Here is a 17,551-nt window from a genome sequence, read left to right as displayed (position 1 = left end):
TAATATCTAGGATGCTGCTATCCTTGTATGTGCACTACATCTATAAAGCATACAATAATGTTTTTGTGTAGAAGCATTTAAAGGCACATAGCTCCCCCCTGGTCTCTTAGATTATGTCTTGCAGTCTTTGCCTTATACTGAAGCGCTTGAGTGTGTACAAAGATCTGGTCTCCTTTCCAACACCACTAAGAACACATATCATGCCTGCTTTATCATGGGTACCGATTACATTTTAGGACACCACCCTGCCCCCACCCTCCCCAGATACAAAGCAGTCACAGGTAGCATGCCAGTGTGCCTGGTGGCTTAGCACCATATATCTGGTGGAGCACGCTCCTCGCACAGCAAATTGACCAACGTTTCGAATCACAACTCACCCACATAGAGAGGACTGTAAGGGTGTATGAGTAAACACGGGACGCAAAGGAAGCATGCTTGCTGGCACAGAAAATAAGAAAAAACCCTACCTGTCCCTATCACTAAGATGGGTTTCCTTGCCTTGCCTGCAACAAAAGTAAGTATGAGGTCAGAACGTCTGTCAAAAGTCAAAAGTCCTATGCCCCAAACCTATTTCTGCCTGTTACATTTCAAAAGAAAAGCTATATGACAGATATTTCCCTAATTCCAGAAGAGTGGCTCCCTCCTTCTGTATGGTTTTTTAGGCAGTTTGTAAACAATGCAGGAATATCCTCCTTCCCCTGGCCATCATTAGGCCTTTCTATATAGTTCCAGACAGATGGGGCAAGGTCGGCCTTCCTAGGCAACTCATTACAGTTCCATCAAGATGGGGTACATTTCTCCCTTCACCAAGCCTCTTCCAGGGTCTCTTTCAACAGTTACAATGATATTTGGATTGTTATCAGAGGATATATCTTTCCTCCTCTGGTCTTCTCTCAACAGTTGCCACAGCCTCTAGGGATTCCCAATGCCTTCCAGGACCCACTCTGCATACCTTCTGACTTGGTCCGTGAGAGTACCGGTCCTCTGCAACACTGGAAAGCTTCTCTGACTTTCCCTGGGCTCTCACGGTCTGCTATCGGGTTTCCGTGTCTCTGCCACACTGGTTTCTTGCTGCACATCAGGTCTTGCCGGGACCACTCTGATGGCTTCCTTCCTGCCACCGGACGTAAGGTTTCCCAGCCTTCAGTTGAGCCCTCGTTCGGCTCAGCCTTCTTGGAAACTAACTACCTTCTCCCGGTGTATGGGCCTGCATCGTGTACTTCCGAGTGGCTTCGCTCCCAAGCTCAATGGGTCAGAACAGACTCTGAGGTGAGTCCTTTGTCTGTGATCATGATAAGCCATCTTGCGAATGCCGGATAGCTAGTATGTTTGTCTTGGTTCCGCGTATGGCTTTTCATTGCCCTACTCTACTTCGTATCAGTATTTCAGGAGACATCTACTCACTCGTTCATCACTCTTCCTCGTCATAGAATTTTCTATCTAATAGACAGAGTTATTATCCATGAAGTAACTAACAGAAGAAAGAGGAGACATAGAAGGTGTGGTGCTTGGGCTCTATCTGTGTTGTTGGGTGAAAAATGTATGGCGACATGGTGGTTAAAATACTGCATTCTCCCTTGATAGCCTTACCTTCTCCAGCAGAGGGGGGTCCTCTCCCATGGTATCTTCCCACTGAGAAGCACCCCCAGGGGGACTAACTGGTAGCGGCCTCACTTCCACGGTTCCATGGTAAGGGTGCCCCTCCGTGGGAGAAGTGACGACATCAAGGGATTCGTCCAGGCCCCACAAACAATAATTCTCTTGTTAAACTCTGCTCTCTGGAACTCAATCCCAGTATCGGCCCGGAATTCCCCCAAAATTCTCCAATTTCGAACAAATCTCTCAAAATGCCATTTTTTCAACAACCCCAATGGAAGCACAGACTGACACACATAACGCCAGTCTAAATGCTGGATTCCCACACCCTGCACAGTGCTCTGCTCCTTTCAAACTTGCTCCGCGCTTAAAACAATCAAATACATATATATGTTCACCTGTTCTTATGAATTATATTTCTCCTTCAATGTCTACAGAGCAAATGATGATCAGTGGCCACAGCTAAGGTAGAAATAATTGCACCTATTTCAATACAGCATGAGTAATAGTTGTGAGCTGGAGATGGAACGATTCAATCAAGATGGTGAGTTGTGAGGGGGGAGGGCAGCAGTCAATGAGAGGGGACACCATCGGTATCTGGAGAGGAAAGCTGGCATAGAGGGTTGGCAGTGGGTAGTTGTTCAGGAGGGCGGGGAAATTTGCAGTCACACACTTTTGGAAAACGGCTGACTCGGTAATGGCGCAGCGGCGAGGGGCTTATTGTTATCAGTACCCTGGCCTGCAAAACCGGGGTACTAATAGCATTTTTCTTTGTTCCAAAACTCTGCAGCTTTTTGGAACAAAAAAAAAGTTTAAAAACATGGCCGGAAAACGGAGTCCATTTTCCCTTTCCATGGTGGCCATCGGGAGCAGACATGCTGGGGACAGAGTCCACAGCATGTCTGCTCTCATAAAAAACCCGGTAAGTGGGGTTAGGAGGGCAGGGAGGGGATTCTTGGGGGTGTGTGGTGAAAACACTCACCTGAATACCCGGCATGGGAGGATGGCAGCTTTCAGCCCTGCAGAGGCTCAGAGCGGGGTTTACCCTGTTCCAAGCCTCCTCATTTGGGGCTGCCACACCCCACGGGGGACGTGAACGAAGCGAAAGCTTCGAGGGATTCGCTGCGAGGTAGGGACCATGCGAGGGACAATCAGAATGATTGTAACATTCTGGTTGACCCTCGCCGGGTACTAATATGCGTAATAGACAACATTCCAAACGCTCCGCCTCTCAAAACAATCAGTAAGTTCAGAGCGCAGTTAATCGTTACTTTTACATGATGCCTAATGCATGTTAAACCCAATTGCGTTTGACTAAGTGTTTGATTAAAAGTTTCAATGTATGAAGACAACTTTTTTATTTAAAAATTTAAAAATATAGCCAATGGTGCATTTGCAGAAAAAAAGAAAACAGGAAGCAATACCTATTTTTGCGGAAATCTTTCAAGGTGACAGGGCTGGCCTTCTCATATTAGTAATGTAAATAGACCCTTTCAAGTGCCATTCCTATGGCATGTGCGCAGTTTCAGCACATTAGATCTTACACTTTTATTCCATTAATGTTGCCTATAACACAGAGCATGTGCCTATAGGAAAGATGGAGATTATTTTCTGGGAGTCTTTCTGGACAGCTATTCAGAAAGGTGCCCTCTGTGACAGGGCGAGGGCAATGCAAGACGTCGTATTATGCACAGAGTGGCAATCATCTTGCTGCTGCTTTCTGCCTTAAACAGGAAAGAGGAACATGAGAAAACAAATGGTGCTAGACTCACATTATTTTACCAGGACTAAGTGTGACTAATTCCTGGAAAAAGTAATACAGTGTGAAGGTGCTCCTGACAACTACTTCATAAAAAGACACTTTCCCAGACCGCAAACAAGAATTTACTATTGGGGCGTTGCATACATTTTGGCCACATTATGCACAGTGGCATCACTTGTGCAAAGCTTACATTATAAACACCTAAGCCTTCATTGTCACTGCGTAAACGTGTTCTCTTTGTGAATACGTCTAAGTGTACCAGTATGTTCAGAGCAGCTCACGTTTCCCATGCCTTGCATCTGGTTCTGTGTGAGTTCCCTGCCCAGAAGAAGCAACAACACGCACTTGGGTGTAACTTATTCCTGTAACAGCTTAAACATGCAATTGTTGATCTTTGCGAATATGGTGCAAGGATGTTATATTGTCCAGATAAAATACATGAAGCACACATCATTGCATAGTAGTGGCATATAGAAACATTGTTGGCTTAAACAAATACTGCCGGTTAATACTGTTGAGTGAATTGCATGGGCAGAGACCGCAACCCTATCGGACAAACAGTCCTCCATCATTGTGTGGTGGCCACACCTAGCCTCCACTTTAGGTGCTCATTGGTTAAGTGGTAATTGCCACCATTCAATTGTGCCACATTTTCCTTGAAGAGGCATTAAACACAGTGCACAAGATTTTTGGTTATTTCTGGAGAAGGTAGTTCACAAATACCTCCAATGACATCAATGTCATCCTCTCTTTACTCTTTAGATCAACAGTTCACGTTAGTACTCAGTAGACCTAGGAAAACATGTTCCGGATTTGCCTGAATTTCAGGTGTTTTTGCGTTCCACTAACTTTTAGAACTTTCCAGGCGATTTTTTTGAAGAAAGACGTTTGAGGTCACCCCGAGGTACACATTGCGGACCCTGCAATGGCGAGCAGGGGGGATCGCTATAACATGCCCCACTGCCCTACTGGGACTGTGCAGCATGTTCAATATTTGTATTTTTCCAACTCGCAAACTCTGTATATAAAAAATAAGTTCCAACCATACTTGGGTACATGGGGTTTGGGGGTATTGGGACCAGTGTACGTGTGTGTGGGGAATAGGGTTGCTTTGGGATGTGGCAGCCTCACAAAGCGACTAGGAAATATCCACCTTTTACTCAACACTTTGGTCAGTGACCTGTGAAAATGTGTGGATAGACTTCTTTAATGCTGCCCCAGCCTAAGTAATGAATCATGATTATGTAACCCTATATATACACAAGCACATTTAAATTCATCATCACATGCCCCAATATACCATCCCTCAAAAAGAGTATCATTTTACATGATTAGAAAAAAGTAATTGTATCCTACATTAGTAATGACGACAGAGTGATTGTCATGTGATCAGCAAATTGTGACACCATGTTATTTGCTTCCCAAGCACACTGACTTATCCAGAGCCAAATATAATGTAGCTCCTGTACACAGGTTCCTGAAAGAAAACAGACTCCCCAAAAGGCAACAAGAACATAAATCACCCAAGACCCGAAGTTCGATTTAATCATGTGTCTATAGAAAAAGAGACAAATAGCCCTATTTTCATCACTGAAATTTGTGCATCCAAAAAATATGACAACATACATTAGATGTCATGGTCTACTGGCCTCACCCATGGATATTCATAGCTTGTCCAAAACTGCGAAAGGCCCAATCTTCCTTGTTGTCACTTTGTGTCTCTCTGGTCTTCCAATAATTTCTTCACTATAGAGCTTTTTGGTGGATTTGTAAATTGTGTTTGTGACAAATTGACTTCTGCCTTGCAGGAGTACAAGGATGAGTAGAGGTTAAAGCGCTTACTCAGCCCTCACACTTCCACAAACCAAGAGCCAACATTACCATAAAGGTAAAACGGGCATAATCAAGAGATATACATTGTTTGCCTTTTGTGGTAACGTCGGCAGAGGGAAGGCTATATTCTTTAGAGGGGTGTGAATGTGGTCCAGTAGCAAACCAAACAGTGAAGTATAACAGCCCAAAATAAAGGAATATCCAATCAAGGTTCTATAATACTATATACATTAATGAAACACACCATGTAAAATAAAAAACATCTACAAAACAATTTAATATCTCACCCTTGTACAGGCAACACAGAATATGCAAAGAAACAATAGATGCAGCACTCTTGGTAAAGCTACAACAGAGAAAAAGGCAATTGAAAAAGACCACAATGTTCAAAAAGGATATGTCCTGAGCTTGCAAAATGGGTTCCAATGATCTATCCAGTTTCTAGGGCCCAAAGATGGACCCAATGCAGCAGATATCAATGAATGATACCTATGCATGCGACTTGGTGGTTTGGTGATGTCGAGCAGGCTTCTGATGCAGTTTGAAGATTCGATTTGGCATGTGAATGTGGCAGGTGCGATGATCCAGCGGCGAGCAGGCGTTGAGTCAGGGTCTAATAAGAAGGTAGATGCAGTTCATAATGTTACTCCAGCAATGTGGATTGGGTGGTCACCAGGTTTGGGCGAGGTTCAACGGCAGAAAGCTGGCACCGGGATAAGCAGGCGATTTGGTTTGAAGCTCTTGCTTGACGGTCGTGGTTCTAGGGGTCACCAGGTTTGATCGACTTGCAGTGGTGACGGCGATGAAGCAGGGGGTGGTTCGAGCAAATGTGCTGGCAGCGATACTTCTTGGTTTGACCTGAGCCAATGAAATGCTTGATTGGGAGCATTGCAGCAGCAAACTGGTCTAAGCGATCAAACTTGTGGTTTATAGAACATAGAATGCCAACGGCATTCCTGGGAGGGACCTCCTGCTTTGAATGTGCTGAACATGCTCGAATCACAGCTGAAAATGGGGTGATAGCGAAAACACAGGGACCGCGCCTGTTCTGGCTTGCAGGGGCTGCGAGGCCCAATCCATCAGGGACTCAGCGACAATATGAGTTTGTCCTCGCATGCTCCCAAACTAAGGGGAGGCTGCCACACAACTCCAGGGGTCCTAAAACACAGTGGGGCCCTGGGTACCGCAGTGGCTGGCAGAGAGGCGGGTATTGTTCCAGTAGCTGGTTACCCTCAATTTTCCCTGGGGGTGGTTAGAGGACAGAGCTCTCCTCTGCCTTGGAACACCTGCCTTCACCTTACAACTGGAGGATTCTGGAAAGAACTGCTTTACCAGAAGGGTCCAGCAAAATCTTCTTTCAGGTATAGCTTATTTTTAGAGTTGACCGTGCCACCAGCTTGGGCTACTTATGGTTATCATAGTGTTGGTACAGGGGTGCATATCTTAAATGCAGCCAATGCGCTGCAGAGAAGTGGCTGTCACTGCAGTTGTAAAAGGGCCTCTGAACCTGCTACCGGCAGAGCAAGTGCTGCAAATCATGATACTGATGCAGTAGGACAAAGATACACGCTATGCTTTTTGTCTGAAGGTTATGAAAGGGGAATCTGATCAGCAGATGACCCTTTCATAGATGGAATAAAAAAAGCCAGGACAATTCATCACTGTGTACATATGCAGGTATTAGTGTATTGGTAGTATCATAAAGTCCACAAAAAAAAACATAGGAAATCATTATTGACCATTTCTTCACATTTTGGATATAGTGGCATAAATGTCTCCTTCATTATGATTTTTTTTTAAAGTTATTTATTTATGTATTTATTTTGAATGTTTGGCCTGCATGAGCCCTACCCAGAGGGCCTTGCAGCGCCCTACAAGGCTCAAATGTTCAGAAGGTGGAGGTGAAACAGAAGTTACAAAACATTTCAGTACAGGTCAGAAGGAAAGGATTGACAGGTGATGGCAGGGGTGAGGGTGTGGCTGGATTAGCTGTGGGGAAAGAGGTATGTTTTGAGGCTATTGTGGAATGACGGTGCTGTGCGTATGTGGATTGGTGGAGAGGCTCTGGGTGCCAACTGGGTGAATGCTTTTAGTTTGCAGCGTAGACTGCGTAGTAGATGTATGCCAGCTTGCCTTTGTTTTTGTGTAGCTGATTAGTTGCAGTTTACTGTTGATACAGGATGGGAATTTGAGGTGGGTGGCTTTGTGTACAATGCAGAGTAATTTTAAAGCAATTCCCTGTGATATGGAGGGACAGTAGTGTTGAAAGGCAGCTCCGGTAATTTGTGAGTGCTTGGGTAGATGCAGTATGTCTTGCATGGGGAAGTCGGTGCTGTTGTGGAGTTTGTTAACAGGGTGTCCCTAAAATCCGATTGATTCGGACAGATCTAGTGATTGCACTGCAGTGTGGAATTCATGAGGGGGAAGGATTTGTCTTGTCTTGCCTGGGAGATGTAATTGCAGGTTGCATGTTTTGGTCACAACAGCCACGTGGTGTGTGAAAAGAAATGCATCCAAAACTTCCATCTACTCATTTGTTCATTAGTCTTTCCTAAAGAACTACATATTTCCAAGATTGCATATGTCTTCAATTCTTCCCACCATACCTCCAAAAAAGGGGTTTTTGTTTTGTTTTGTTGTATTTTTCTGCGTAATCACCATATGGAGGATTCTCAGAAAAGGGTCACCCCTGTGCTCAACTCGACAACGATACCTATTTTTGATGGGGGAGTAATGCACATTTTCATCAACACGTAAAATAGGTATCCTAGTCCTGTCCAAACCCACTGCACCAATCCCAAAAACAAATACTTAGGGCCTCATCATGAGTTGGGCGGTAACGCTGGCGCTAATAGCGCTGGTGCTATCTGCCCTACCACCAAACCCACCGGCGCTATTAGCGCCGGATCACGGGTTTGGCGGATTTGGAAATCCCATTTCCCCATTGAGCCCATTCGGGAATGCCCCAATGGGGAAATTTCGCGCTCATACCGCCGGCAGATTTCCCGCCGGCGGTATGAGCGTGAATTTTCAGCGGATTTCTCCCCAGCTCACATGATTGTAACATTCTGGTTGACCCTCGCCGGGTACTAATATGCGTAATAGACAACATTCCAAACGCTCCGCCTCTCAAAACAATCAGTAAGTTCAGAGCGCAGTTAATCGTTACTTTTACATGATGCCTAATGCATGTTAAACCCAATTGCGTTTGACTAAGTGTTTGATTAAAAGTTTCAATGTATGAAGACAACTTTTTTATTTAAACATTTAAAAATATAGCCAATGGTGCATTTGCAGAAAAAAAGAAAACAGGAAGCAATACCTATTTTTGCGGAAATCTTTCAAGGTGACAGGGCTGGCCTTCTCATATTAGTAATGTAAATAGACCCTTTCAAGTGCCATTCCTATGGCATGTGCGCAGTTTCAGCACATTAGATCTTACACTTTTATTCCATTAATGTTGCCTATAACACAGAGCATGTGCCTATAGGAAAGATGGAGATTATTTTCTGGGAGTCTTTCTGGACAGCTATTCAGAAAGGTGCCCTCTGTGACAGGGCGAGGGCAATGCAAGACGTCGTATTATGCACAGAGTGGCAATCATCTTGCTGCTGCTTTCTGCCTTAAACAGGAAAGAGGAACATGAGAAAACAAATGGTGCCAGACTCACATTATTTTACCAGGACTAAGTGTGACTAATTCCTGGAAAAAGTAATACAGTGTGAAGGTGCTCCTGACAACTACTTCATAAAAAGACACTTTCCCAGACCGCAAACAAGAATTTACTATTGGGGCGTTGCATACATTTTGGCCACATTATGCACAGTGGCATCACTTGTGCAAAGCTTACATTATAAACACCTAAGCCTTCATTGTCACTGCGTAAACGTGTTCTCTTTGTGAATACGTCTAAGTGTACCAGTATGTTCAGAGCAGCTCACGTTTCCCATGCCTTGCATCTGGTTCTGTGTGAGTTCCCTGCCCAGTAGGAGCAACAACACGCACTTGGGTGTAACCTATTCCTGTAACAGCTTAAACATGCAATTGTTGATCTTTGCGAATATGGTGCAAGGATGTTATATTGTCCAGATAAAATACATGAAGCACACATCATTGCATAGTAGTGGCATATAGAAACATTGTTGGCTTAAACAAATACTGCCGGTTAATACTGTTGAGTGAATTGCATGGGCAGAGACCGCAACCCTATCGGACAAACAGTCCTCCATCATTGTGTGGTGGCCACACCTTGCCTCCACTTTAGGTGCTCATTGGTTAAGTGGTAATTGCCACCATTCAATTGTGCCACATTTTCCTTGAAGAGGCCTTAAACACAGTGCACAAGATTTTTGGTTATTTCTGGAGAAGGTAGTTCACAAATACCTCCAATGACATCAATGTCATCCTCTCTTTACTCTTTAGATCAACAGTTCATGTTAGTACTCAGTAGACCTAGGAAAACATGTTCCGGATTTGCCTGAATTTCAGGTGTTTTTGCGTTCCACTAACTTTTAGAACTTTCCAGGCGATTTTTTTGAAGAAAGACGTTTGAGGTCACCCCGAGGTACACATTGCGGACCCTGCAATGGCGAGCAGGGGGGATCGCTATAACATGCCCCACTGCCCTACTGGGACTGTGCAGCATGTTCAATATTTGTATTTTTCCAACTCGCAAACTCTGTATATAAAAAATAAGTTCCAACCATACTTGGGTACATGGGGTTTGGGGGTATTGGGACCAGTGTACGTGTGTGTGGGGAATAGGGTTGCTTTGGGATGTGGCAGCCTCACAAAGCGACTAGGAAATATCCACCTTTTACTCAACACTTTGGTCAGTGACCTGTGAAAATGTGTGGATAGACTTCTTTAATGCTGCCCCAGCCTAAGCAATGATTCATGATTATGTAACCCTATATATACACAAGCACATTTTAATTCATCATCACATGCCCCAATATACTATCCCTCAAAAAGAGTATCATTTTACATGATTAGAAAAAAGTAATTGTATCCTACATTAGTAATGACGACAGAGTGATTGTCATGTGATCAGCAAATTGTGACACCATGTTATTTGCTTCCCAAGCACACTGACTTATCCAGAGCCAAATATAATGTAGCTCCTGTACACAGGTTCCTGAAAGAAAACAGACTCCCCAAAAGGCAACAAGAACATAAATCACCCAAGACCCGAAGTTCGATTTAATCATGTGTCTATAGAAAAAGAGACAAATAGCCCTATTTTCATCACTGAAATTTGTGCATCCAAAAAATATGACAACATACATTAGATGTCATGGTCTACTGGCCTCACCCATGGATATTCATAGCTTGTCCAAAACTTCGAAAGGCCCAATCTTCCTTGTTGTCACTTTGTGTCTCTCTGGTCTTCAAATAATTTCTTCACTATAGAGCTTTTTGGTGGATTTGTAAATTGTGTTTGTGACGAATTGACTTCTGCCTTGCAGGAGTACAAGGATGAGTAGAGGTTAAAGCGCTTACTCAGCCCTCACACTTCCACAAACCAAGAGCCAACATTACCATAAAGGTAAAAAGGGCATAATCCAGAGATATACATTGTTTGCCTTTTGTGGTAACGTCGGCAGAGGGAAGGCTATATTCTTTAGAGGGGTGTGAATGTGGTCCAGTAGCAAACCAAACAGTGAAGTATAACAGCCCAAAATAAAGGAATATCCAATCAAGGTTCTATAATACTATATACATTAATGAAACACACCATGTAAAATAATAACCATCTACAAAACAATTTAATATCTCACCCTTGTACAGGCAACACAGAATATACAAACAAACAATAGATGCAGCACTCTTGGTAAAGCTACAACAGAGAAAAAGGCAATTGAAAAAGACCACAATGTTCAAAAAGGATATGTCCTGAGCTTGCAAAATGGGTTCCAATGTTCTATCCAGTTTCTAGGGCCCAAAGATGGACCCAATGCAGCAGATATCAATGAATGATACCTATGCATGCGACTTGGTGGTTTGGTGATGTCGAGCAGCTTCTGATGCAGTTTGAAGATTCGATTTGGCATGTGAATGTGGCAGGTGCGATGATCCAGCGGCGAGCAGGTGTTGAGTCAGGGTCTAATAAGAAGGTAGATGCAGTTCATAATGTTACTCCAGCAATGTGGATTGGGTGGTCACCAGGTTTGGGCGAGGTTCAACGGCAGAAAGCTGGCACCGGGATAAGCAGGCGATTTGGTTTGAAGCTCTTGCTTGACGGTCGTGGTTCTAGGGGTCACCAGGTTTGATCGTCTTGCAGTGGTGACGGCGATGAAGCAGGGGGTGGTTCGAGCAAATGTGCTGGCAGCGATACTTCTTGGTTTGACCTGAGCCAATGAAATGCTTGATTGGGAGCATTGCAGCAGCAAACTGGTCTAAGCGATCAAACTTGTGGTTTATAGAACATAGAATTCCAACGGCATTCCTGGGAGGGACCTCCTGCTTTGAATGTGCTGAACATGCTCGAATCACAGCTGAAAATGGGGTGATAGCGAAAACACAGGGACCGCGCCTGTTCTGGCATGCAGGGGCTGCGAGGCCCAATCCATCAGGGACTCAGCGACAATATGAGTTTGTCCTCGCATGCTCCCAAACTAAGGGGAGGCTGCCACACAACTCCAGGAGTCCTAAAACACAGTGGGGCCCTGGGTACCGCAGTGTCTGGCAGAGAGGCGGGTATTGTTCCAGTAGCTGGTTACCCTCAATTTTCCCTGGGGGTGGTTAGAGGACAGAGCTCTCCTCTGCCTTGGAACACCTGCCTTCACCTTACAACTGGAGGATTCTGGAAAGAACTGCTTTACCAGAAGGGTCCAGCAAAATCTTCTTTCAGGTAAAGCTTATTTTTAGAGTTGACCGTGCCACCAGCTTGGGCTACTTATGGTTATCATAGTGTTGGTACAGGGGTGCATATCTTAAATGCAGCCAATGCGCTGCAGAGAAGTGGCTGTCACTGCAGTTGTAAAAGGGCCTCTGAACCTGCTACCAGCAGAGCAAGTGCTGCAAATCATGATACTGATGCAGAAGGACAAAGATACACGCTATGCTTTTTGTCTGAAGGTTATGAAAGGGGAATCTGATCAGCAGATGACCCTTTCATAGATGGAATAAAAAAAGCCAGGACAATTCATCACTGTGTACATATGCAGGTATTAGTGTATTGGTAGTATCATAAAGTCCACAAAAAAAATCATAGGAAATCATTATTGACCATTTCTTCACATTTTGGATATAGTGGCATAAATGTCTCCTTCTTCATTATGATTTTTTTTTAAAGTTATTTATTTATGTATTTATTTTGAATGTTTGGCCTGCATGAGCCCTACCCAGAGGGCCTTGCAGCGCCCTACAAGGCTCAAATGTTCAGAAGGTGGAGGTGAAACAGAAGTTACAAAACATTTCAGTACAGGTCAGAAGGAAAGGATTGACAGGTGATGGCAGGGGTGAGGGTGTGGCTGGATTAGCTGTGGGGAAAGAGGTATGTTTTGAGGCTATTGTGGAATTTGGTGATGACGGTGCTGTGCGTATGTGGATTGGTAGAGAGGCTCTGGGTGCCAACTGGGTGAATGCTTTTAGTTTGCAGCGTAGACTGCGTAGTAGATGTATGCCAGCTTGCCTTTGTTTTTGTGTAGCTGATTAGTTGCAGTTTACTGTTGATACAGGATGGGAATTTGAGGTGGGTGGCTTTGTGTACAATACAGAGTAATTTTAAAGCAATTCCCTGTGATATGGAGGGACAGTAGTGTTGAAAGGCAGCTCCGGTAATTTGTGAGTGCTTGGGTAGATGCAGTATGTCTTGCATGGGGAAGTCGGTGCTGTTGTGGAGTTTGTTTACAGGGTGTGCCTAAAATCCGATTGATTCGGACAGATCTGGTGATTGCACTGCAGTGTGGAATTCATGAGGGGGAAGGATTTGTCTTGTCTTGCCTGGGAGATGTAATTGTAGGTTGCATGTTTTGGTCACAACAGCCACGTGGTGTGTGAAAAGAAATGCATCCAAAACTTCCATCTACTCATTTGTTCATTAGTCTTTCCTAAAGAACTACATATTTCCAAGATTGCATATGTCTTCAATTCTTCCCACCATACCTCCAAAAAAGGGGTGTTTGTTTTGTTTTGTTGTATTTTTCTGCGTAATCAGCATATGGAGGATTCTCAGACAAGGGTCACCCCTGTGCTCAACTCGACAACGATACCTATTTTTGATGGGGGAGTAATGCACCTTTTCATCAACACGTAAAATAGGTATCCTAGTCCTGTCCAAACCCACTGCACCAATCCCAAAAACAAATACTTAGGGCCTCATCACGAGTTGGGCGGTAACGCTGGCGCTAATAGCGCTGGTGCTATCTTCCCTACCGCCAAACCCACCGGCGCTATTAGCGCCGGATCACGGGTTTGGCGGATTTGGAAATCCCCATTCCCCATTGAGCCCATTCGGGAATGCCCCAATGGGGAAATTTCACGCTCATACCGCCGGCAGATTTCCCGCCGGCGGTATGAGCGCGAATTTTCGGTGGATTTCTCCCAGCTCACAGCTGGGGAGAAATCCGCCAAGGCCATGATTTAGCAGACCCTTAAATCTGGCGGAAACAGCGCCACTGCCGAATTTAAGGGCTATCACCAAACTTGTGATGTGGCCCTTAGTCAGAAATGAATCATATGATATCCAGAAATGCATGCATAAACGTCTGTCGCAAACATACAAGACTATATCTTTATATATATATATATATATATATATTACATGGCCACGGTAGTTAAGTTGTTGTTTCCATAGGAAGATCACTTTTTTGGGCGGTTTATAACTTCGCTCCCCCTGGACGAATCCTCACCAAACTTTGCAAAAAAAGTATATGGCCCACTCTGAATTATTTTGCAAAGTTTGGTGAGGATTCGTCCAGGGGGGGAAAAGTTATAGGGGGGATCCCAAAACTTTTTTTTTCCCCATAGACTGAATGGGAAAAAACTTTGCGCACGGCTACAGCCCGAACCGCTGGACGGATTTACACCAAATTTGCGGCAGGAGTGGCGGCCTGGTCCCTAAAGTGTGCTTTTGCAAATTTGGTGTAAATCCGTCCAGTAGTTTTTTAAAAAATGACCAAAATGTAAGGCAAACAAATTAGTGATATCTGTGTTCGTTTCGCGGACGGACTTCCCTGTTCGCTCCGCGGACAGCACCCCGATTGGCCCATGGCCTTGCGTCATGTCCGCGGACATGTGACGTGTTCGCTGATTGGGTGGCGAGGGGCGTGGAGCGCGTCAGATTTTCTGTGGTGCCCGCCATCTTGTATTCGCCGTCGACCGCGTACAGCGCGGTGAAACGTGGATAAAAAAATGTATTTAGTGCCCTGTGTTGGTGTGTAAGAGTGTTTGGGGAGGGTGGGGGAGTATGAGTTAGGTTCAATGTTTTGTTTTTTATGTGCTAGGCATTTTTGTTGCGTTCGATTTGTCCGCGGAGAACACGGCTGTTCTGACATTTTGTAAATAAACTAAATGGTGGGGTGTTTAGAGGACGGAGTATGTGTCATTTTTGTTCGCAAGGAAGGTAAAAATGAGCTATGAACACTCGCGGTGTACTTAATTGTTCGTAAATACACAAACTGGGGGTGTCCTCAGGACGCTGTCCGTATTGTAATCTGTCTAGTTGAATGTGTTCTAAGAACATTCGCGGTGTCCCGAAATGGTTGCAATTACACAAAATGGGGGTGTTCTGAGAACGTTGTTTGTATTGTTTGTTGTCAGGGTGAAAGTGTTTTAAGACCACTCCTTTTGTCCGCTAATAGTACAATTTCCTATGGGCGTCAACCTACTTTTTGTCCACTAAAGAAACGATAAATCCGGCTGGTGTGCACCGACATTATGTGATAATCCTATGACTAGCGCTATTGACCTGGCTGACTTGCTTTTGCGACACTAAATCATATCTCCCGCCCCTAAGCCTGATATTATCAAACATTCATATTCCCCGCCTCTCTCCGTGACGTTACAGGGTGCGTCATCAAACGTGCCCAGTCATCTCCTGTCCTAAGTGACTTTACACAGAACCCGGAAGACAACACATATTATGTCACAACACAGCGCGCCACAATTCGGAATATGAAACAGTGATTTAAAAGCAAACAGCAATATTGTAAATTTTGTAAAGTACATTTATTTGACATCACATGTTTAGAGAATATTCAGCAATTTGCATTTGTCTTTGTTGTCGATCCGCAAAAGTTCATGTTGAGGCACGCGATGTTCCTTTGCGGTAGATAGGCTGTTGGTTTATGATAAAAGCAGCAAATGGTCGCTCTGATAATCGGAAGGTTGCTCCAAAAACGAGCCATTAGACCACCCTATTGGTTGGTATGTTGTTTGTAGCCGCTAGTACTGCGTTAGTCCTTGGCGATTGTCCCATAAAATGGTGAGGGTCATGAAGTTGCATATTTGGACCTGCACCTGGCAGTTGAAGACCCCATCCACTGGAGTCTGTAAATCATGACATAGGCAAAATGGGGCCACATACCTGTTTTAAAAAACCTAAATTAGTCTCACCAGCCGATCTTCATTAATATTCATCATTTTATTTATTAGGGCGTGAAACTATTTGCTATCGAAGATAGTGCAACGGAGTATGTTAATAATAAAATAATAATATTTTCCCATTCATATAGCACTAAGAACCGAGAGGTATCTAAGCAGTGCTTATTATTAACCACGGTGTGTGGTGCTCATTTATCGACCACGGAAGGGTGAAAGGCTGAGTTTGGCCTTGCCGGGATTCGAACTTGCATTAGCAAGCTGGGCACGGATGTCAAAGCGAGCGTTGTACTCGCTGTGCCATTTGACAGGCTACAGTGAAGTGGCACAGCGAGTAGAGCGCTTGACCGCCTATAGACCGGGTTAAATTATTTGTATTAACCCACCCTGTGTTGTCTGCCTTTTTCAGAGCCCTCTAAACAACAGGGGATCAATTCGGCGGTGATAGTGAGCGGTAGAAAACATTATGCCACTTTCAACGAACAAGTTCAACTTAAGCGGTCTTTAATGCTACGCTATTGTAATTATATTTGGTATAAAATAATCTAAAGGGTTACTTACAGTACAATTGCAATTTCCATTGTCTACGAATGGTGCAGTCCCAAAATACGACTCTGTGTGTGCCAACGATCTTTCGCATAGTGATATAATATATAAAAGTGGTTTTGTTTCTTAAATTACAACCTTATCTTCTCTTACGTTTTAGCAACACTCCTTCAAGAGAAGTCTTTCATCACAATCTCTGTCTGTCAAGGTCAAAACACAATACAACCTTATAGTTCGCTTTGTGAGCCTCTCCGGGGCCCGAGAAAAAAATGGAAGCAGCTGACCTTCACTGTGAACGAGCATAAATTCTTACTTTGCAACATTCTGTGTAAAGCCATCTGTAGAAGTTGGTTTTTGCACGCCATGTTTGTTTATTTTTTGCATGATATTAAAAAAAGTTTGTTTAAAGGACGTTATGGTTTTAAGTACAGCCGAAAGACCCCTGAAAATCGCAAGTTATGGTAACCTATGAAAAATAACTCGCGCCACCACCGTGCACTGCTAAGGACATCAAAGATGACATTGCAAATGTCATTGATGAAATCACTGATGACATCACATGTGTATGTACTTTTCATGGAATTTGTGTACTAGGGATTTTTGTTATAATGTTGCAAAAAAAGTGTTAAAAAGATATTGTAATAAATATCATACCGTTATTAGTGCTTTGAACGATGCATTGATATAAATAGCATTATATTATGGGATTCTATCTAGTATACTGAGCTACTAATGGAGAAACATAGCATTGTGTGCACAGTACAAGATGAAAGTATAATATTTGTAATGTTAATATGTTGAATAATGAACTGATAATTGTCCTGAAATGTTCGAAAATTCACAAAATGGGGGTGTTCTGAGGACGTTATTCGTATTGTGTGATTGCTTAGCTCTATGCAATGAGGGAATGGCACAGAGAGTAAAGTGGATGCCGTCCGCGGACACCGCGGCTGTTCCTGGACAGGGCGTGCTACATCCGGGTTTTTCCAGGAAATCCACCATGGAAAGAAGACTGTACGGATCAGCCAATCAGATGTCGAGGTTGTGGATTTGTGTTGAAAGAGACTGTGTGTGGTGAAGATAGCAGAAGTGGAGAAAGTCAGGGTGTTGGTGCTCGGAGATATGTTTGTGCATGGTTTACAGCAGTACGATGAATGCAGGCATGTTGCAAAGAACTTTGATGTCAAAGGAGTGGAGGTGGTGTGGAGCACTGTGCCTAATTGCAATGTACAGGGTATTGTACAAGTTTGTGAGGATATGGCCATGATG

This window comes from Ambystoma mexicanum, chromosome 10 (assembly GCF_040938575.1).
Source record: "Ambystoma mexicanum isolate Mex_15411 chromosome 10, UKY_AmexF1_1, whole genome shotgun sequence".
Lineage (NCBI taxonomy): Eukaryota > Metazoa > Chordata > Amphibia > Caudata > Ambystomatidae > Ambystoma > Ambystoma mexicanum.
The sequence above is the reverse complement of the archived record's forward strand: the minus strand, read 5'-3'. Positions refer to the sequence as shown.